Consider the following 24297-nt stretch of genomic DNA (forward strand, 5'->3'; position numbering starts at 1 on the left):
AGCAACTCTTACTACATGACCGTCAGCATTACTTTGAGGTTATTCGAAACTTTCACTCCATTACTGTTAGCATCATTTTGAGTTCATTAGCAATTCTTACTACATGACTGTCGCATCATTTTGACATCATTAGCAATTCTTCTGACATCACTGTGGCATTATTTTGAGGTTCGTAGCAACTTTTACTACATCACTGTCGCATCATTTTGAGTTAATTAGCAATTCTTCCGACATCACTGTCGCATTATTTTGAGGTTCGTAGCAACTCTTACTACATGACCGTCAGCATTACTTTGAGGTTATTCGAAACTTTCACTCCATTACTGTTAGCATCATTTTGAATTCATGAGCAATTCTTAGTACATGACTGTCGCATCATTTTGACATCATTAGCAATTCTTCTGACATCACTGTCGCATTATTTTGAGGTTCGTCGCAACTTTTACTACATTACTTTTTCATTATTTAAAGGTTCGTAGCAACTCTTCCTACATGACTTTCAGCATCACTTTTAGGTTGTTCGAAACAGTTACTACATTACTGTAAGCGTCACTGAGTTGATTAGCAACTATCACTACATTACTTTTAGCATCATTTTGAGTTCATTAGCAATTCTTACTACATCACTGTCGCATCATTTTGAGTTAATTAGCAATTCTTCTGACATCACTGTCGCATTATGTTGAGGTTCGTAGCAACTTTTACTACATTACTGTTGCATTATTTAAACGTTCGTAGCAACTCTTACAACATTACTGTCAGCATCACTTTGAGTTCATTAGCAACTATCAATACATTACTTTTAGCATCATTTTGAGTTTATTAGCAATATATAGACATCACTGTAGCATTAAATTGAGGTTAGTAGTAACTCTTACTACATGACTGTCAGCATCACTTTGAGGTTGTTCCAAACACTTACTACATTACTTTACGCATCACTGAGTTGATTAGCAATTATCACTACATTACTTTTAGCATAATTTTGAGTTCATTAGAAATTCTTCCGACATCACTGTCGCAAAATTTTGAGGTTCGTAGCAACTTTTACTACATCACTGTCGCATTATTTTGAGGTTCGTAGCAACTCTGACTACATGACCGTCAGCATCACTTTGAGGTTATTAGCAACTTTCACTACATTACTGTTAGCATCATTTTGAGTTTATTAGCAATTCATAGACATCACTGTAGCATTAAATTGAGGTTAGTAGCAACCCTTACTACATGACTGTCATAATCACTTTGAGGTTGTTCGAAACACTTCCTACACTACTGTAAGCATCACTGAGTTGATTAGCAACTATCACTACATTACTTTTAGCATCATTTTGAGTTCATTAGCAATTCTTACTACATCACTGTCGCATCATTTTGAGTTCATTAGCAATTCTTATGACATCACTGTCACATTATGTTGAGGTTCGTAGCAACTTTTACTACATTACTGTTGCATTATTTAAAGGTTTGTAGCAACTCTTACTACATTACTGTCACCATCACTTTGAGGTTGTTCGAAATACTTACTACATTACTGGAAGCATCACTGAGTATATTAGCAACTATCACTACGTGACTGTTAGCATCGTTTTAAATTCAATAGCAATTCTTACGACATCACTGTCAGCATCATTTTTAATTTACTCGCAACTCAAACCACATGACTGTCAGCATCACTTTGAGGTTATTCGAAACTTTCACTCCATTACTGTTAGCATCATTTTGAGTTCATTAGCAATTCTTACTACATCACTGTCACATCATTATGAGATCATTAGCAATTCTTCCGACATCACTGTCGCATAATTTTGAGGTTCGTAGCAACTCTTACAACATGACTGACAACATCATTTTGAGGGTATTCGAAACTTTCACTCCATGACTGTTAGCATCATTTTGAGTTCATTAGCAATTCTTCCTACATCACTGTCGCATCATTTTGAGATCATTAGCAATTCTTCTGACATCACTGTCGCATTATTTTGAGGTTCGGAGCAACTCTTCCTACATGACTGTCAGCATCACTTTTAGGTTGTTCGAAACAGTTACTACATTACTGTAAGCATCACTGAGTTGATTAGCAACTATCACTACATTACTTTTAGCATCATTTTGAGTTCATTAGCAATTCTTTCTACATCACTGTCGCATCATGACCGTCAGCATCATTTTGAGGTTATTCGAAACTTTCACTCCATTACTGTTAGCATCATTTTGAGTTCATTAGCAATTCTTACTAAATCACTGTCGCATCTTTTTCAGATCTTTAGCAATTCTACTGACATCACTGTCGCATTATTTTGAGGTTCGTAGCAACTCTTACTACATGACTGTCAGCATCACTTTGAGGTTGTTCGAAACACTTACTACATTACTGGAAGCATCACTGAGTTGATGAGCAACTATCACTACATTACTGTTAGCATCATTTTGAGTTCATTAGCAGTTCTTCCGAAATCACTGTCGCAATATTTTGAGGTTCGTAGCAACTTTTACTACATTACTGTTGCATTATTTTGAGGTTCATCGCAACTCTTACTACATGACTGTCAGCATTACTTTGAGGTTATACGAAACTTTCACTCCATTACTGTTTGCATCATTTTGAGTTCATTAGCAATTCTTACTACATGACTGTCTCATCATTTTGACATCATTAGCAATTCTTCTGACATCACTGTCGCATTATTTTGAGGTTCGTAGCAACTTTTACCACATTACTGTTGCATTATTTTCAGGTTCGTAGCAACCCTTACTACAAGACTGTCATAATCACTTTGAGGTTGTTCGAAACACTTACTACATTACTGTCAGCATCACTTTGACTTCATCAGCAACTATCACGACATTACTGTTAGCATCATTTTGAGGTGAGTAGCAACTCTTATTACATGACTGTCAGCATCATTTTGAGATCATTAGCAATTCTTCCGACATCACTGTCGCATTATTTTGAGGTTCGTAGCAACTCTTACTACATGACTGTCAGCATCACTTTGAGGTTATTCGAAACGTTCACTCCATTACTGTTAGCATCATTTTGAGTTCATTAGCAATTCTTACTAAATCACTGTCGCATCATTTTGAGATCTTTTGCAATTCTTCTGACATCACTGTCGCATTATTTTGAGGTTCGTAGCAACTCTTACTACATGACCGTCAGCATCATTTTGAGGTTATTCGAAACTTTCACTCTTTTACTGTTAGCATCATTTTGAGTTCATGAGCAATTCTTACTAAATCACTTTCGAATCATTTTGAGAGCTTTAGCAATTTTTCTGACATCACTGTCGCATTATTTTGAGGTTCGTAGCAACTCTTACTACATTATTGTTGCATTATTTTAAGGTTCTTAGCAACTCTTAATACATTACTGTCAGCATCACTTTGAGTTCATTAGCAGCTATCACTACATTACTGTTAGCATCATCTTGAGTTCATTAGCAATTCCTCCGACATCACTGTCGCAATATTTTGAGGTTCGTAGCAACTTTTACTACATTACTGTCGCATTATTTTGAGGTTCGTAGCAACACTTACTACATGACTGTCAGCATCGCTTTGAGGTTATTCGAAACGTTCACTCCATTACTGTTGGCATCATTTTGAGTTCATGAGCAATTCTTACTAAATCACTTTCGAATCATTTTGAGAGCTTTAGCAATTCTTCTGACATCACTGTCGCATTATTTTGAGGTTCGTAGCAACTCTTACTACATGACCGGTTCATTAGCAATTTTTACTAAATCACTGTCGCATCATTTTGAGATCATTAGCAATACTTCTGACATCACTGTCACATTATTTTGAGGTTTGTAGCAACTCTTACTACATTATTGTTGCATTATTTTAAGGTACGTAGCAACTCTTACTACATGACTGTCAGCATCACTTTGAGGTTATTCGAAACACTTACTACATTACTTTAAGCATCACTGAGTTGATTAGCAACTATCACTACATTACTGTTAGCATCATTTTGAGTTCATTAGCAATTCTTCCTACATCACTGTCGCAATATTTTGAGGTTCGTCGCAACTTTTACTACATTACTGTCGCATTATTTTGAGGTTCGTAGCAACACTTACTACATGACTGTCAGCATCACTTTGAGGTTATTCGAAACGTTCACTCCATTACTGTTAGCATCATTTTGAGTTCATGAGCAATTCTTACTAAATCACTTTCGAATCATTTTGAGAGCTTTAGCAATTCTTCTGACATCACTGTCGCATTATTTTGAGGTTCGTAGCAACTCTTACTACATGACTGGTTCATTAGCAATTTTTACTAAATCACTGTCGCATCATTTTGAGATCATTAGCAATACTTCTGACATCACTGTCACATTATTTTGAGGTTTGTAGCAACTCTTACTACATTATTGTTGCATTATTTTAAGGTACGTAGCAACTCTTACTACATGACTGTCAGCATCACTTTGAGGTTATTCGAAACACTTACTACATTACTTTAAGCATCACTGAGTTGATTAGCAACTATCACTACATTACTGTTAGCATCATTTTGAGTTCATTAGCAATTCTTCCGACATCACTGTCGCAATATTTTGAGGTTCGTAGCAACTTTTACTACATTACTGTCGCATTATTTTGAGGTTCGTAGCAACACTTACTACATGACTGTAAGCATCACTTTGAGGTTATTTGAAAGTTTCACTCCATTACTGTTAGCATCATTTTGAGTTCATGAGCAATTCTTACTCCATCACTGTCGCATCATTTTGAGATCATTAGCAGTTCTTCCGACATCACTGTCACATTATTTTGAGGTTCGTAGCAACTCTTACTACATTATTTTTGCATGAGTTTAAGGTTCGTAGCAACTCTTACTACATGACTGTCAGCATCACTTTGAGGTTGTTCGAAACACTTACTACATCACTGTCAGCATCACTGAGTTCATTAGCAACTATCACTCCATTACTGTTAGCATCATTTTGAGTTCATGAGCAATTCTTACTAAATCACTGTCGCATCATTTTGAGATCATTAGCAATTCTTCTGACATCACTGCCGCAATATTTTGAGGTTCGAAGCAACTCTTACTACATTATTGTTGCATTATTTTAAGGTTCCTAGCAACTCTTACTACATTACTGTCACCATCACTTTGAGTTTATTAGCAACTATCACTACATTACTGTTAGCATCATTTTGAGTTCATGAGCAATTCCCACGACATCACTGTAGCATTGAATTGAGTTCAATAGCAACTCTTACTAAATGACTGTCAGCATCACCTTTAGGTTGTTCGAAGCAACACTTACTACATGACTGTAAGCATCACTTTGAGGTTATTCGAAACTTTCACTCCATTACTGTTAGCATCATTTTGAGTTCATTAGCAATTCTTACTACATCACTGTCGCATCATTTTGAGATCATTAGCAATTCTTCCGACATCACTGTCGCATTACTTTGAGGTTCGTAGCAACTCTTAGTACAAGACTGTCAGCATCACTTTGAGGTTATTTGAAACGTTCACTCCATTACTGTTAGCATCATTTTGAGTTCATGAACAATTCTTACTAAATCACTGTCGCATCATTTTGAGATCTTTAGCAATTCTTCTGACATCACTGTCGCATTATTTTGAGGTTCATAGCAACTCTTACCACATGACTGTCAGCATCACTTTGAGGTTATTCGAAACACTTACTACATCACTGTCAGCATCACTGAGTTGATTAGCAACTATCACTACATTACTGTTAGCATCATTTTAAGTTCATTAGCAATTCTTCCGACATCACTGTCGCAATATTTTGAGGTTCGTAGCAACTTTTACTTCATTACTGTTGCATTATATTCAGGTTCGTCGCAAGTCTTAGTACATGACTGTCAGCATCACTTTGAGGTTATTCGAAACGTTCACTCCATTACTGTTAGCATCATTTTGAGTTCATGTGCAATTCTTACTAAATCACTGTCGCATCATTTTTAGATCTTTAGCAATTCTTCTGACATCACAGACGCATTATTTTGAGATTCGTAGCAACTCTTCCTACATGACTTTCACCATCACTATGAGGTTATTCGAAACACTTACTACATCACTGTCAGCATCACTGAGTTGATTAGCAACTATCACTCCATTACTGTTAGCATCATTTTGAGTTCATTAGCAATTCTTACTACATCACTGTCGCATCATTTTGAGGTCATTAGCATTTCTTCTGACATCACTGTCACATTATTTTGAGGTTCGTAGCAACTCTTACTACATTATCTTTGCATTATTTTAAGGTTCGTAGAAACTCTTACTACATGACTGTCAGCATCACTTTGAGGTTATTCGAAAGTTTCACTCCATTACTTTTAGCATCATCTTGAGTTCATTAGCAATTCTTCCGACATCACTTTCGCAATATTTTGAGGTTCGTAGCAACTTTTACTACATTTCTGTCGCATTATTTTGAGGTTCGTAGCAACTCTTAGTACATGACTATCAGCATCACTTTGAGGTTTTTCGAAAGTTTCACTCCATTACTGTTAGCATCATCTTGAGTTCATTAGCAATTCTTCCGACATCACTGTCGCAATATTTTGAGGTTCGTAGCAACTTTTACTACATTACTGTCGCATTATTTTGAGGTTCGTAGCAACACTTACTCCATGACTGTAAGCATCACTTTGAGGTTATTCGAAAGTTTCACTCCATTGCTGTTAGCATCATTTTGAGTTCATTAGCAATTCTTACTACATCACTGTCGCATCATTTTGAGGTCATTAGCATTTCTTCTGACATCACTGTCACATTATTTTGAGGTTCGTAGCAACTCTTACTACATTATTGTTGCATTATTTTAAGGTTCGTAGCAACTCTTCTTACATGACTGTCAGCATCACTTTGAGGTTGTTCAAAACACTTACTACATCACTGTCAGCATCACTGAGTTGATTAGCAACTATCACTACATTACTGTTAGCATCATTTTGAGTTCATGAGCAATTCTTCTGACATCACTGTCGCATTATTTTGAGATTCGTAGCAACTCTTACTACATTATCTTTGCATTATTTTAAGGTTCGTAGAAACTCTTACTACATTACTGTCAGCATCACTTTGAGTTTATTAGCAACTATCACTAAATTACTGTTAGCATCATTTTGAGTGTATGAGTAATTCTCACGACATCACTTTAGCATTAAATTGAGTTCATTAGCAACTCTTACTAAATGACTGTCAGCATCACTTTGAGGTTTTTCGAAACTCTTACTACATTACTGTAAGCATCACTGAGTTTCTTAGCAACTATCACTACATTACTGTTAGCATAATCTTGAGTTCATTAGCAATTCTTCCGACATCACTGTCGCATTATTTTGAGGTTCGTAGCAATTCTTACTACATGACTGTCAGCATCACTTTGAGGTTATTCTAAACGTTCACTCCATTACTGTTTGCATCATTTTGAGTTCATTAGCAATTCTTACTACATCACTGTCGCATCATTTTGAGATCATCAGCAATTCTTCTGACATCTCTGCCGCAATATTTTGAGTTTCGTAGCAACTCTTACTACATTATTTTTGCATTATTTTAAGGTTCCTAGCAACTCTTACTACATTACTGTCAGCATCACTTTGAGTTTATTAGCAACTATCACTACATTACTTTTAGCATCATTTTGAGTTCATTAGCAATTCTTACTACATCACTGTCGCATCATTTTGAGATCATTAGCAATTCTTCTGACATCACTGTCACATTATTTTGAGGTTCGTAGCAACTTTTACTACATTACTGTCGCATTATTTTGAGGTTCGTACCAACTCTTACTACAGGACTGTCAGCATCACTTTGAGGTTACTCGAAACTTTCACTCCATATCTGTTAGCATCATTTTGAGTTCATTAGCAATTCTTACTACATCACTGTCGCATCATTTTGAGTTCATTAGCAATTCTTACGACTTCACTGTAGCATTATTTTGAGGTTTGTAGCAACTCTTACTACATGACTGTCAGCATCACTCTGAGGTAGTTCAAAACACTTACTACATTACTGTAAGCATCACTGAGTTTATTATCAACTATCACTACGTTACTGTTCGCATCATTTTGAGTTTAATAGTTTTTCTTACGACATCACTGTCAGCTTCATTTTTAGGTTATTAGAAACTTTCACTCCATTATTGTTAGCATCATTTTGAGTTCATTAGAAATTCATGCGACATCACTGTCACATTATTTTGCGGTTCGTAGCAACTCTTACTACATTATTGTTGAATAATTTAAATTTGTACCAACTCTTACTACATTACTGTCATCATCACTGTTCGCATCATTTTGAGTTTAATAGCAGTTCTTATGACATCACTGTCAGCATCATTTTTAGGTTACTTGCAACTCCAACAGCATGACTGTCAGCATCACTTTGAGGTTATTCGAAACTTTCACTCCATTACTATTCGCATCATTTTGAGTACATTAGCAATTCTTACTACATCACTGTCGCATCATTTTGAGATCATTAGCAATTCTTCCGACATCACTGTCGCATTATTTTGAGGTTCGTAGCAACTCTTACTACATCACTGTAGCATTATTTTGAGGTTATTAATAACTCTAACTACATTACTTTCAGCATCATTTTTAGGTTACTCGCAACTCAAACCACATGACTGTCAGCATCACTTTGAGGTTATTCGAAACTTTCACTACATTACAGTTAGCATCATTTTGAGATCATTATCAATTCTTCTGACATCACTGTCGCATTATTTTGATATTCGTAGCAACTCTTACTACATTACTGTCAGCATCACTTTGAGGTTGTTCGAAACATTTACTACATTACTGTCAGCATCACTGAGTTTATTAGCAACTATCACTACATTACTGTTAGCATCATTTTGAGGTTAATGGCAATTCTTCCGACATCACTGTCGCATTATTTTGAGGTTTGTAGCAACTCTTACTACATGACTGTCAGCATCACTTTGAGGTTGTTCGAAACAGTACATTACTGCAAGCATCACTGAGTTTATTAGTAACCATCACTACATGACTGTTAGCATCATTTTGAGTTCATTAGCAACACTTACTACATGACTGTCAGCATCACTCTGAGGTTTTTCGAAACACTTACTACATTACTGTAAGCTTCACTGAGTTTATCAACTATCACTACGTCATTGTTAACATCATTTTGAGTTCATTAGCAATTCTTACTACATGACTGTCAGCATCATTTTGAGGTTCGTAGCAACTCTTACTACATGACTGTCAGCATCACTTTGAGTTTATTAGCAACTATCACTCCATTACTGTTAGCATCCTTTTGAGATGATAAGCAATTCTTACGACATCACTGTCGCATCATTTTGAGATCATTACCAATTCTTCTGACATCACTGTCGCATTATTTTGATATTCGTAGCAACTCTTAATACGTTACTGTTGCATTATTTTAAGGTTAGTAGCAACTCTAACCACATGACTGTCAGCATCACTTTGAGGTTGTTAGAAACACTTACTACATTACTTTCAGCATCACTGAGTTTATTAGCAACTCTCACTACATTACTGTTAGCATCATTTTGAGTTCATTAGCAATTCTTACGACTTCACTGTAGCATTATTTTGAGGTTTGTAGCAACTCTTACTACATCACTGTAGCATTATTTTGAGGTTTGTAGCAACTCTTACTACATGACTGTCAGCATCACTTTGAGGTTGTTTGAAACACTTACTACATTACTGTAAGCATCACTGAGTTTATTCGCAACTATCACTACGTTACTGTTAGCATCTTTTTGAGTTTAATAGCAGTTCTTAAGACATCACTGTCAGCATCATTTTTAGGATACTTGCAACTCCAACAGCATGACTGTCAGCATCACTTTGAGGTTATTCGAAACTTTCACTCCATTATTATTCGCATCATTTTGAGTACATTAGCAATTCTTACTACATCACTGTCGCATCATTTTGAGATCATTAGCAATTCTTCCGACATCACTGTCGCATTATTTTGAGGTTCGTAGCAACTCTTACTATATCACTGTAGCATTATTTTGAGGTTATTAGCAACTCTTACTACATCACTGTCAGCATCATTTTTAGGTTACTTGCAACTCCAACAGCATGACTGTCAGCATCACTTTGAGGTTATTCGAAACTTTCACTACATTACAGTTAGCATCATTTTGAGATAATTATCAATTCTTCTGACATCACTGTCGCAATATTTTGAGGTTCGTAGCAACTCTTACTACATCACTGTAGCATTATTTTGAGGTTTTTTAGCAACTCTTACTACATGACTGTCAGCATCACTTTGAGGTTATTCGAAACTTTACTCCATTACTGTTGGCATCATTTTGAGTTCATTAGCAATATTTACTACATCACTGTCGCATCATTTTGGGATCATTAGCAATTCTTCCGACATCACTGTCGCATTATTTTAAGGTTCGTAGCAACTCTAACCACATGACTGTCAGCATCACTTTGAGGTTGTTTGAAACACTTACTGCATTACTGTAAGCATCACTGAGTTTATTAGCAACTCTCACTACATTACTGTTAGCATCATTTTGAGTTCATGAGCAATTCTTACGACATCACTGTAGCATTATTTTGAGGTTAGTAGCAACTCTTACTACATGACTGTCAGCATCACTTTGAGGTTGTTCGAAACACTGACTACATTACTGTAAGCATCACTGAGTTTTTTAGCAACTATCACTTCGTTACTGTTAGCATCGTTTTGAGTTTAATAGCAATTCTTACGACATCACTGTCAGCATCATTTTTAGGTTACTCGCAACTCTAACCACATGACTGTCAGCATCACTTTGAGGTTATTCGAAACTTTCACTACATTACTGTTAGCATCATTTTGAGTTCATTAACAATTCTTACTACATCACTGTCGCATCATTTTGAGATCATGAGCAATTCTTCTGACATCACTTTCGCATTTTTCGAGGTTCGTAGCAACTCTTACTACATTACTGTTGCATTATTTTGAGTTTAGTAGCAACTCTTACGACATCACTGTCAGCATCACTTTGAGGTTGTTAGAAACACTTTCTACATTATTGTAAGCATCACTGAGTTCATTAGCAATTCTTACGACATCACTGTCGCATCATTTTGAGGTCATTCGCAATTCTTACGACATCACTGTAGCATCATTTAGAGATCATTACCAATTCTTCCGATGTCACTTTCGCATTATTTTGAGGTTCGTAGCAACCCTTACTACATGACTTTCAGCATCACTTTGAGGTTATTCGAAACTTTCACTCCATTACTGTTAGCATCATTTTGAGATCATTAGCAATTCTTAAGACATCACTGTCGCATTATTTTGAGGTTATTAGCAACTCTTACTATATTCCTGTCAGCATCATTTTTAGGTTACTCGCAACTCTAACCGCATGAGTGTCAACATCACTTTTAGGTTATTCAAAACTTTCACTACATTACTGTTACCATCATTTTGAGTTCATTAGCAATTCTTCTGACATCACTGTCGCATTATTTTGATATTCGTAGCAACTCTTACTACATTATTGTTGCATTATTTTAAGGTTCGTACCAACTCTTACTACGTGACTGTCAGCATCACTTTGAGGTTGTTGTAAACACTTTCTACATTACTGTAAGCATCCCTGAGTTTATTAGCAACTATCACTACATTACTTTTAGCCTCATTTTTAGTTCATTAGCAATTCTTACGACGTCACTGTTGCATTATTTTGAGATTGGTATCAATTCTTATTACATCACTGTCGCATCATTTTGAGAGCTTTAGCAATTCTTCCGACATCACTGTCGCATTATTTTGAGGTTCGTAGCAACTCTTACTACATGACTGTCAGCATCACTTTGAGGTTGTTCGAAACACTTACTACATTACTGTAAGCATCACTGAGTTTATTAGCAACTATCACTACATTACCGTCAGTACCATTTTGAGTTTATTCGCAAGTCTTAAGAATATCACTGTCACCTCATTTTGAGATCATTAGCAATTCTTCTGACATCACTGTCGCATTATTTTTAGGTTCGTAGCAACTCTTACCACATTACTGTGTCATTATTTTAAGGTTTGTTGCAACCCTCACTACATTACTATCAGCATCACTGAGTTTATTAGCAACTATCACTCCATTACTGTTAGCATCATTTTGAGTTTATTAGCAATTCTTACTACAGCACTGTCGCATCATTTTGAGATCATTAGCAATTCTTCCCACATCACTGTCGCATTTTTCGGTTTTTTATCAACTCTTACTACATTACATTCAGCATCACTGAGTTTATTAGCAACTATTACTACATTACTGTGAGCATCATTTTGAGTTCATTAGCAATTCTTACTACATCACTGTAGCATCATTTGGAGATCATTAGCAATTCTTCCGACATCACTGTCGCATTATTTTGAGGTTAGTAGCAACTCTCACTACATGACTGTCGCATTATTTTGAGGTTCGTAGCAACTCTTACTACAATACTGTTGCATTATTTTAAGTTTAGTAGAAACTCTCACTACATCACTGTAGCATCATTTTGAGGTTTTTAGCAACTCTCACTACATCACTGTAGCGTAATTTTATCCTTGAGATTGGGGACCAATAATTTTATTTTCCATTTTTGGGACATGTACTGTACACAGACACACAGATTTATGAAAGTCACTTTCAGGTGCCTGAAATTCCTTTGGGGACTAAAGTCTAGAAAAGTAATTTGAACATTTGTGTGTACTTTGTTCATTTATGATAAGATTTACACCGACCAAGTCAGCCATATTGGCACCACAATCCAATTGGCATGTCAATAAACATCACCCAATAAACCCAGGTCTTCTGTCTCAATGTATGTCACTGAAACATACTGTATTGTATTGCCTCACACTTACAGCATACAAGGATGCATGGCGTGGGTGGAACTGCCTGAATCTCTTCTGCAATGGAAGTTTGGTCAACCGTGTGGAACATTCCTGCACGATCCCCTTTGAGTGTGAAAGTAGCATCAACACAGCACCACGTGGTCCACCAGCAGCTTGGATTTCTGCTCCTTGTCAATTAGTTCCACTTGACTTCTCCAAGGGAAGAGACTGCAAATAGTCAAGAACTCTGGGAAATTTGGTGGCTGTGGCCTCCTCAAATTCCACATTGATGTGGACACCAGTTCAAATTTTGAAGTGCAGTTATCAACTCTGCACTGAAGTTGTTTCGTTAAAGGATAAATGATTTCCATTGTCCAATGATTATTTTACATTCCAATCCTCTAAAGTGATGGAGTAATACTGTAAATATGTAGAAATTCTCTATTGTTCAAAGTACAGATTCTGTGTTTATACATTGTTGTAGTTTTTATACTTGGAGAAACCAGAATCTAACAGGAAATCACTGTAGAAAGTTGGCTCAGTTTCATAAAGTAACAACTAAATAGCTTCAATTGACAGTGATTGACCTTAAACTTGGCAATTTTAATGCACTATGCTTGCTTTTCCACTGTCAAATGAACTTTTTAATGGGAAATTCCTGCTCATAGACTGGTTTGTTTCATACATGAACCAGTAAGAGCCCTGAACTTAGAGAAGAACCTGAAAGGTCCTTGTTCTTCATGTGTTTTTACGTGATGGGCCTTTTTTCCTGCAGTTTAATTCACATTTATCAACAATTAAAGGGCACCTAGAATGAAAATCATTGTTTTTGTGTTTTTGGTGTTTCTTCAACGTCCCCCAGCTGTGGGGAACACACACCAAGTGTGAGGCAGTGTCATAACCTCTGTTTGAAGGATCTCCCCTTTTTTGAATCGCCGTGGGAAAATGGACCAATGCGATTTTGGCTGAAGTGTTACGTCACAGTTCAGTCAGTGCCCCCCCCCCACTCACACACACCCCTTTGACATATTTCGGGGGGGGGGGCGATTATGCGAGCGAGCCGAGTGAGTGCAGCGCTCTTGTGTCGCAACTGGAGCCTGCAGCAGCAGCAGTGACTGAGCAGATTGATTGAAGGAATGGCCTCGATACAATTGACACCTTTGTTTTATCTGCGCTGTCTGTCGCTAGCTGGCCTGGCCTGGCTTGAGGGGGAAGGAATCTCGCCAGCCAGGCAGGCTACCAAGGGGCCAGGCCACCAGGAAAACTCCCAGTTGTCCCGACGGTCACCCCGCCGCTGCATATACGGCTGGATCTGCGAATGGGCCGTGGCTACTTGGTATCTTATCTTACGAATGTTGTTGTATGATATGGAATGTTGTCAATTGACAGTAGCCGTCACACTTAGCACTGGCGACAGTTAGCCGAGAAAGTGGGAGTACTTTCTTTTCAGTGACAGTGAGGGCAGCCAATCACCGAGTAGTAGTTAAATGAGGTTGCCAGATAAACAACTGCAACTGATCTCCGTCAACTCATGCACTTGCATAAATAATGAGGTTGAGGTTAATGAGGTTGAGGTTATTCCATGTAATTTTGTGGAACAGTTCATCACTGTAATTTGACGGTATTCGTCTGGAAACTCTGCTGCCAGACTTTTTACCGTTTTTTTATAGTTTTTTTGTCTTGACAGTGTACACAGAGGTCTCGTGGTTGAGCCGGGGCACACAGAGTCCCGCCCCCACACAGCTGAGAAACGCAGCTCACAGCAGCTGCCCCAGTCACACAGAAGATAGACGCGTTTCCTGGTTGGCGAGTGCAGACACAACTTCTCTGAGTGCAGGGTTCACTTCTCTCATTGCTGTTTGTTCACTGTTGAGGTTTTATTCCTCCACCAACCTGCTTCTGTCTGGAAAGAAACAAATAACTGGAGTGCTGCACATCAACAGACGTGGAGTTTGGACACGGACGAATGAAGTTTGGCTTTTTGTTTCTTCCATCAGATCAGAGCTGATAGGAAAAACAATCAGGTGGTTTTATTAAACCAGCAGTGAGCTGGACTTCAGCCCAGGTCCTCAGTCCCACTGTCAGTTCACTTCAACATGGACGAACAAAATCCAACCCTCACCTGGCCTGGAAATCAATAACAATTACATAACAACTCCTTTATTTCTCTCCTGTTCAGGTCCAGTTGGACTCCATCCATCATCCATCGTCATCTTCCGCTTATTCCTTACTATTAAGGGTCGCGGGGGGGCTGGAGCCTATCCCAGCATCTACGGGCAAGAGGCGGGGTACACCCTGGACAGGTCGCCAGTCCCAGTTGGACTCATTCATCTCTATTTGTTAGGATTTCACTTCATGAGTTCAGAAGCATCTTCACATGAGATGCTGGTTCCTCAAATTGATTGATCGTTGAATTCTGTGTTTGATGTCTGAATTCTGTCTTTGATCTCTGGGTTCTGTGCATTGAATTCCTGCTCCAGTCTTTGATCTCAGACTGATTCTAAACTCATCAAAGGATCACATCAGCATCTTGGTCCAGACTCCAGATGGTGATTTTACCAAGTGCACCACAGTCCTTGTTGCTGTCTGCTGTTGGGTCACAGCAAAGTAAGGAAACAGCCTGACGGTCCTCAGGAGGAAATTCAACAGCCTCCAAAGATGGAGGTGAATCTAGACCCTCTCATGTTGGCCATCCTTGATGAACTTGAGCGGTACTCTGGTGCAGGGATGAGGTCATGGAGCTGATCTGGGAGCAGTCCTGATGTTAAATGCTGTGATGAAGGACAGTGTGGAGGCAAAGTGGACAAAATGTGTCAACATCAAATAAAGTTGTAAACCTGTTTGAAGTCTTATTTTGTGTTTGATGGACATTTTTAAAATCACTAATGATTTTTTGACTGAACGTCCTGGATCCTGTGGTGCCTGATGAGGAGACAACTTGAGTACAGAGTTGGAGAAGAGGGTTTTTGGAGGGGAGATGATTTTTGCAGTGCTACAAGTCAATAAAATGTCATCATTTTTCAAAATGTCCTCACTAAGATGGTTATTAATTCTCTCTCTCCCTCATTCTCAGCTGCTACAGCCTTTAAAGAAAACCTTTGACTGGTGGATCTAACAAAGATCAGATGTTGTCTCCTCTAGAACATCAACAGCTTCACGTCGTGGGCAGGACTCCTACCTGAGCAGGGAGACCCCAATGGATTTCTAGTCCTGATAGGGAGAGGGTCACGGAGTGGGGAACCTGATAGGGAGTGGGATGACCCGCCCATTGTGGGTGATTGACAGGGCAGGTTTGATCTATGTTTTCATTTTCAAAAGTAATTTTGAATATTTGTGGAAAGTTCGCCCAACTTGAACATGGAGAAGATGTCTTCTGATAGTGAATCGACTGTTGTCACATTTAAGGATCACTTTAGCTGACAAGATGAAGGCTACAAAGGACCAGCTGGAGATGCCAGGGATTGAACCCAGGGCCTCATACATGCTCAGCATGCGCTCTACCACTGAGCTACACCCCCTCTGGTAGAGTCACTGTTTAACTGATGCAGGAACACAAACACAGACACAACATTTATTTTCTTCATTTTAGGGATGTCTGTGTAGGTTCTCATTCATCCAGGTCATCGTAGATCGAAGCGAAGTAAAATCTGGTCAAATGGACGTAAGTTTATCTTGAAGACGTTTCACCTCTCATCCGAGAGGCTTCTTCAGTTCTAGTGAAGAGTGTGGAAACTCCAGCTTATAAACCTATGTGGGAGTGGTCAGTGCTAATGTGGTGGAAACGACCCTCCCGAGACTCACCTGGCCTCCCCAAACGACAGACGTTGTGCGGTGTCAGGGAGTTTCAGGGGTGGTCGTTAGGGAGTTTCACCGACCACTCAGATGCTAATGGACTGTGCTGGCAGCAGCAACTCAGTCGCGTTTTAAGGTCTCATATGTGTGAATGTCACTGAGAAGAGAACTGATCTTGTCCTGGTAGTCAGTTGTGTCAAGGACCACCATGCATCTTCCTTTGTCAGCCGGAGGGATGGTGATGTTCTCATCTTTGCTCAGTGCATTCAAGGCCTTCCTTTCCTGGACCGAGAGGTTGGCAGAGGGGACCTTCGCTTCGGAGAGGGCCGCTGTGGCCTTGAGTCGTAGTTCATCTGCTTTTGTGGTGGAGAGGTTGTTCTTCTTGATGGCGGATTCTGTGGCAGTGATGAGGTCCACCGTCGGGAGATGTTTCGGGGTGACAGCAAAGTTCATTCCTTTGGCAAGGACGCGTTTCTCAGGACTGGTGAGCTCCCTGTTGGATAAGTTCCTTATCCACCTGTCCTGTGAGTCCGCTGGGGTTGGGCCTTCTGCTTCTCGTTCCCGGTCGAGGCGAGACTGGAGGCGAGCGAATGTCCTTTTCTGCCTCTCCTTGCTCTTCTGATGTTGAGATAGTTGGGCTGTCCCAACGAAGGAGGTGACCTTGTCCAAGATGGCGGGTGGCAAAAATGGCGATAACTCTTGATTAAGGTGATCTAGCTTGGTCTTTAGTCCCTCAATGGTGAAATGGACCTGTCTCACTCTCTCGTTGAGAAGCTGATTTTGTGCCCGTTCCAAAATCTTGCTGGCCCTGTGGCCCCTCACGGTGGATCCTAGTAGTAGGCTAGTGGGAATGAGGTTGTGTTGGCGGCATCGGAGGTTGGAACGTAGATGGTTCCTGTAGTCTGCGATTTTCCTTGCAGTCCTTTCGCATTCCCGCACCACACTAAGGATGTCCTTCCCATAGTGTTCGGCAAGATGTCTGTGTAGGTTCTCATTCATCCAGGTCATCGTAGATCGAAGCGAAGTAAAATCTGGTCAACTGGACGTAACTGAGCCTGTGATCTCAAAGGCTCTGTGATCTCTGTCATTTCACTGTGATGTCAGCCCTCACAGTCTGAAGGCGTGTTCACATCAATCGTGACACAAATTTTCGTGCAACAAGTTCACATGTAAAGTCCATGTAGAGAGCTGAACTGGTGTGTGTACTCGCCGGCAACGTGAGTGACGCGTATTCATGCATTTGAAAGTATTCAACTTTTGTGACAAATTCTCATGACAAGGAGTCCAGAGAGCCTGTCAGCGTTGAGATTCCCCTGGCGTCAGGGAAGTCATGTCAACGGTCCTGGAGCCTGGAGTTGGTGTTGGACCTTGATATCCTGGCACCGATCCTCACAAACAGGTCATCGAACAGGAACCTCGTCAGCCTGAAGTATCGCTGGAAACGGCCGTCGTCCAGGCGCAGTTCTTGGAGAAAGAGAGTTAAGAAGTTTAGAGGTCCAAGAAGCTTCTTCAGTTAAAAACTTGCCTTTAACCTTCAGTCTAACGCTGTTCCAGCATTGGATGAAAGAGACTGGTGCTCTCATCTTCTTCAACATTGACTTGTTCTACCAGGACAAGAGAATCTGAGCTTGGATGTCATTTAGCAGTCAAAGGCTTGTTAAACTGGTCAACATCAGCTGGTGTTCACTCTGATGATGTAGCGATGGTCTGGATTCTTCCTTCTGGAGCACCAAGCTGCTGGGAAGAAGCCTGATGATGTCAGAGTTGTGTTCAGTGGCTCCTGCTGGGTCCACCACCTACTGAATTGGATGATAAAATGCATTTGTTGGACTTTTGGTTTTTGGTGACAGCGCCACCTATCGAATTAGATTATAGCAAAATACTACTTTCTAACTGTAGTATTAAAGGTTTATTCCACCAAAATACTACTTCCTGTCCTTTAATTTCTAACTACTGTATAAAAGGTTTATTCCAATTCCTCCAAAATACTTTATAATTTATAGTTTTAAAGGTTCATTCCACCAAAATACTTTATAATTTATAGTTTTAAAGGTTCATTCTACCAAAATACTTTCTAATTTATAGTTTTAAAGGTTCATTCCACCAAAATACTTTCTAATTTATAGTTTTAAAGGTTCGTTCCACCAAAATACTTTCTAATTTATAGTTTTAAAGGTTCGTTCCACCAAAATACTTTCTAATTTATAGTTTTAAAGGTTCATTCCACCAAAATACTTTCTAATTTATAGTTTTAAAGGTTCGTTCCACCAAAATACTGCTTTCTGTCCAACTTCTCAGTTTTAAAGGTTCCTTCAGTTGAGGGCTCCTGGTTCTGTGTGAGGGGTTGAGGGTCGATATGGGATGATGAGGACGATTTCAAGTCACGATGGTCCTGCTAAAGTAACTGTGAGTCATGAAATCAAACAATGTCATCAAAATACGCTTGAACTCTTAAAATGGCAATAAAATCTACTGGAATCATTTTAGCACAAACACTTTTATTGTGTTTTTGTGAGCATCATTTTTCAAACATTATAACATAAACTTTAAAAAGGGTCCATTCACTAACACTCTTACTTGAAGGTAGTCACTGATATCAGTAAATAGCTGATAAAGATTTGTGTTCATGTTTTAATTCTCTACTCTGACCTGTGCTGAGACACTGGACCAGAGAGGAAGACCTGCTCAGCCTCCTGCATGGACCAGTTCTGCAGCTCAGTGATGACGACGAGGGATTCAGCATTGAGTTCATTTTAAACTTTTTGGAGGAAACAACTGTAAATTAACCAGCAGTTACTGGTGATGCTTCACAGTTTCCAAGCTCAAACGGCCTCCTGCTTGTTGGACTCACAATTTCCAAAAAATGTAGACATCAAAAGTCAAATCATGTTTTTGTTTGGTTTTGTGTTGTTTTGTTTTTTACTGGAGGAAAACTTCAAATTGTGATGATGTGTCTGACTTAGAAACTGAACCCCCAAAAATCAAAAAGTCTCCTTCTTCTGTGCCGTGATCTCTGAGCTGATCATGATTGATCTCATCAATAATCCTTGGCAGCCGACCAGTCACACACAGCCCCCCCCCCACACACACACTGAGACATGCAGCAGCTCACAGTAACTACCTCAGTCACACAACAGATAGACTCCTCTCTATAACAAGATAAGCAGTAGAAATGGATGGAAGTGATGATGAACTGATGAACAGGTGATTTGTCCAAAAGTCAACATCAGATTCATTTCCAATCTGTGGAAGCAGTTTCATCTTGAGGTTCCAGGTAAGAACAGCCAGCATCTCTTCAGGAGCACTTCTCTGCTCCAAACTTGCCAGGTTGAATTGTGTCTGTATTCTGAGGGCAGCAGGAGGACGGAGGAGTGAGGACACACACATTTGGAACTGAGAGCAGCTGTGTGTGGGATTTCCCCTCCAAAGATAAAACCAGCTCCTTCATGCTGGCTATGAAGGCTCACAGTCACACTGACGCAGCTACAAATACTTTGATATGCAACAGACTGGTTTCTCTTCTGGTAGTTTGTTATCAACTGTTGTCACATTTAAGGATCAATTTAGCTGGTAAGATGAAGGCTCCAAAGGACCAGCTGGAGATGCCGGAGATTGAACCCGGGGCCTCATACATGCAAAGCATGCGCTCTACCACTGAGCTACATCCCCTCTGGTAGAGACACTGTTTAACTGATGCACCAACACAAATGTAGAAACAACATTTTTTAATTATTATTCTTAATTTTAGGGATAAAAAGGAAGTCAGCCTGTGATCTCAAAGGCTCTGTGATCTCAGTAGTTTCACTGTGATGTCAGCCCTCACAACCTTAGACCACAGAGGCAAGTCAGGCTCCAGGAAGCTGAGGCTGCTCCGTTCTCAGTCCAGTCCAGAGTGAAGGTTTTCCTCTCAGAAGCTTTCCAATCCAGCCCAGATCCTCTCTGACTAGCAGGAGTCTTTGACCAGGAAATGAGAATTATATTGAACGTCTGCTCATCCTCAGAATGAAGTAAAAGTATTTGTGTTCCTAAAATAATCTCCAGATGCTAAGATCAATTATTAACATTGATTGACAGCTCTAAACTGAGCCATCATCACTATACAGTTGCAACTGAAATATTTAGAAATATTTCAAGGAAGCAGCAGGCCCTCATCCGCCCCGGTCCACCCGACTGTGTCCCCTGAGACAGATGACAGCTCACTTCTGGCAGAGGCAGTTAGGTTGAGGACCGTTGCTGATGTCATCAACTGATGTCTCCATCACAAAAGGTGACAGACAGGATGGTCATGGACATAAAACAGAGGCCGAAGAATGAGAAAGAATGGTTGTCCTGACTGAAGTTTAGCTTGAGCTTTTTAATTTGTTACTAAAGGAAGTATTGGTACAAGTAAAGGCAGGCGAACTTTCCACAAATATTCAGAATTAACTTTGACAACCAAAACATGAACCAAGACGACAAAATAGTGAACATGAAAAAGGAACCAGTCCCACCTTCTTGTGTGTTCCTGCTGAAGTAAATGTTTATGAAGATTTGTTGTGTTCTTTTTCCAAAGGTCCAGCCAGCATTGCAGGTCTCAGGAGGAGGAGCCACTTCAGCAGGATCTGTGGGACAAATCCCCCCATGGTGAGACCTGTCCAGCTCCCTGCAGCTCTGCAAGTGTTACCAACTCTTCATTCCAGCTGTTTGGTTGAATCCCATTTTTTCACCTTTGAACCTTTTGAACACTGATGAGGAGGTGAGGCTGGAGGCAAAACCACAACCTCACGTCATCTCATAGGATGAACCAAAATGCTAGACACTTCCTGTCACTGCTCCAGCACCACCTGTCTCCCCTCCATGTCTTTACCATCTGTGCAGCTTCCTGCTGTCCCTGGACCCTCACAGGTGATCGCTCCACCTGGAGCCTCACAGATGGGTTCTAACCTCCCAATACCTGCAGCCCAGCCTCGACCCACTCAGACACAGTCACCCGTTCAAGCTGGGCCTGGTACCACACTCAAGTACAGACAGAGAGAAAGAAGACACACGGGATCCTTTGAAGAAAATGTAATAAAGACAGGAAGCCCCATCACATTGTCAGTGTTTCAGTGACTAGTGACTTCAGTGTCTATACTATAGACAATGACTCAAGAACACATTGTCTATACTATAGACAATGTGTTCTTGAGTCATTGTCTATACTAATGACAATGACTCAAGAACACAGGACTCTGTGGTCTCAGCTTGAGATGCAGAGGGTCCACCAAGACCACCAGACACCTCAGCCTCCTAAAACCAGTGCACCCCCAGGATCCTGCCCCCCTCTGCTCCAACTCAGCCCTCCATTCATAACTGACTTTGTCTCAGTCTCTTCACAATGCCAGTCACTGAAACACTGACAATGTGATGGGGCTTCCTGTCTTTAATGCATTTTCTTCAAAGGATCCCGTGTGTCTTCTTTCTCTCTGTCTGTACAGCAGTGTGGTACCAGGCCCAGCTTGAATGGGTGACTGTGTCTGAGTGGGTCAAGGATGGGTTTGGGCGCTCTCACCGCCGCGGCCTGGGTTCGATTCCCGGTCAGGGAATGAGTTATTTAGAGGTTGAGGGAGAGGTGATCAGGTGGTCCACATGATGGTGGAGGTGATGAACTGTGAATCCATCATGGCTCCACTCTCACCCCCATTGTAGTGTTCTTGGTTCACTCTGCCATGGCCCCATGTTGAAGGGTGACTGTCTCATTCAGGTTCAACCCTTAGTTAGACTCTATTAAGTCACTGACTCCTGCAAGGACAAACTCTGTAATCCTCCTTAGTAGCTTTGGCTCCTTGCAGCACAGAAAGTCCATTCACTGATGTAGGAACTGGAAAACTTAGAGCTCCGTTCCTTCCTCCATTGAGCAGAACAAACACAGAAAAGAGAGCAGTTCCTCCTACAGTTCTCAGAAAGTCTGAGGGCACCAAAGAAAGGAGGGAAATGCAATCAATGTTGAATTATTTTACATTTCTTATATTTGATCAAAGATAGAACTTAATAAGCGTCCGTGGGAATTGTTGGGTGTAAATTCATTTAGGGAGTGTTGAACTGGACCTGTTCTTCTTGTAAAGTGTAACTTTTGTTGTTATTTGGTGCTTTACAGGGTGATGACTTGACTTCATTGCAGCTTTGACCTGAGCAGGTGTTCATCCACATCTCAGTAACAGGGGACACTTTATCACAGCAGTGGACAAACATCAGCATTCATCACCCAGCAGCTCCTCTGATCAACAGAACAAGCTGAAGTATTCTGAGAAGGAGGGCATGGATCCCTCTACCTCTCACATGCTAAGCTAGCGCTCTACCATTGGAGCTAAGTCCCCTTTTGAGCTTCCATTTGAGTTTTCTGTTCCCATCTCAATGGTAACGGTCAGTTTTACAGTCATGTAGTGAGTTGCTAAAAACCTCAAAATGATGCTTACATTTTTGTTGTGACAGTTGCTATGAAATTAAAAATGATACGATAGTGATGTAGTGAGAGTTGCTACTAACCTAAGAAATGATGCTACAGTGATGTAGTGAGAGTTGCTGCTAACCTGAAAATGATGCTAAAGTGATGTAATGAGAGTTGCTACGAAGCTAAGAAATGATGCTACAGTGATGAAGTGAGAGTTGCTTCTATGCTCAAAATGATGCTGACTGTGATGTAGTGAGAGTTGCTACTAACCTCAAAATGATGCTAAAGTGATGTAATGAGAGTTGCTTCTAACCTAAGAAATGATGCTACAGTGATGTAATGAGAGTTGCTACTATGCTAAAAAAGGATGCTGACACGAATGTAGTGAGAGTTGCTTAAAACCTTAAAATAATGCTGACAGTCATGTAGTGAGAGTTGCTACTATCCTCAGAATGATGCTACAGTGATGTAGTAAGAGTTGCAAAAAATCTCAAAATGATGCTACAGTGATGTAGTAAGAGTTGCTACTAACCTGAAAATGATGCTGTCAGTAATGTAGTGAGAGTTGCTACGAACCTCAAAATTATGCTACAGTACTGTAGTAAGAGTTGCTAAAAATCTCAAATTGATGCTACAGTGATGTAGTAAGAGTTGCTACGAACCTCAAAATGATGCTCCAGTGATGTGGTGAGAGTTTCTTAAAATCTCAAAATGATGCTGACAGTAATGTGGTTAGAGTTGCGAGTAACCTTACAGTAATGTAGTAAGTGTTTCGAACAACCTCAAAGTGATGCTGACAGTCATGTATTAAGAGTTGCTCCGAACCTTAAAATAAGGCAACAGTAATGTAGTAAGAGTTGCTACGAATATAAAAATAATGCGACAGTGATGTCAGAAGAATTGCTAATAAACTCAAAATGATGCTAACAGTAATGTCATGATAGTTGCTATAAACTCAGAGTGATGCTGACAGTAATGTAGTAAGAGTTGATACTTACCTCCAAATTATGCAATAGTAATGTAGTAAGAGTTGCTACGAACCTCCAAATAATGCAACAGTGATGTCGGAAGAATTGCTAATGATCTCAAAATGATGCGACAGTGACGTAGTAATAATTGAAATGAACTCAAAATGATGCTAACTGTAATGTAGTGAAAGTTTCGAATAACCTCAAAGTGATGCTTACAGTAATGTAGTAAGAGCTGCTACGAACCTAAAAATA

General features: G+C 39.8%; 2 non-coding genes across 2 annotated transcripts; both read right to left on the reverse strand.

The window, feature by feature from the left end:
• Positions 1–16319: 16319 nt before the first annotated feature.
• On the reverse strand, positions 16320–16391 carry trnaa-agc (transfer RNA alanine (anticodon AGC)). The gene has a single exon. It is a non-coding gene; the product is annotated as a tRNA-Ala (tRNA).
• Positions 16392–20262: 3871 nt separating this feature from the next.
• On the reverse strand, positions 20263–20334 carry trnaa-ugc (transfer RNA alanine (anticodon UGC)). Its single transcript has one exon. It is a non-coding gene; the product is annotated as a tRNA-Ala (tRNA).
• Between the last annotated feature and the right edge of the window lie 3963 nt (positions 20335–24297).

The sequence above is a fragment of the Aulostomus chinensis genome, chromosome 1, assembly GCF_037954235.1.
Source record: "Aulostomus chinensis isolate RoL2024-O1b breed Wild chromosome 1, RoL_Achi_v1.0, whole genome shotgun sequence".
NCBI classification, from domain to species: Eukaryota; Metazoa; Chordata; class Actinopteri; order Syngnathiformes; family Aulostomidae; genus Aulostomus; species Aulostomus chinensis.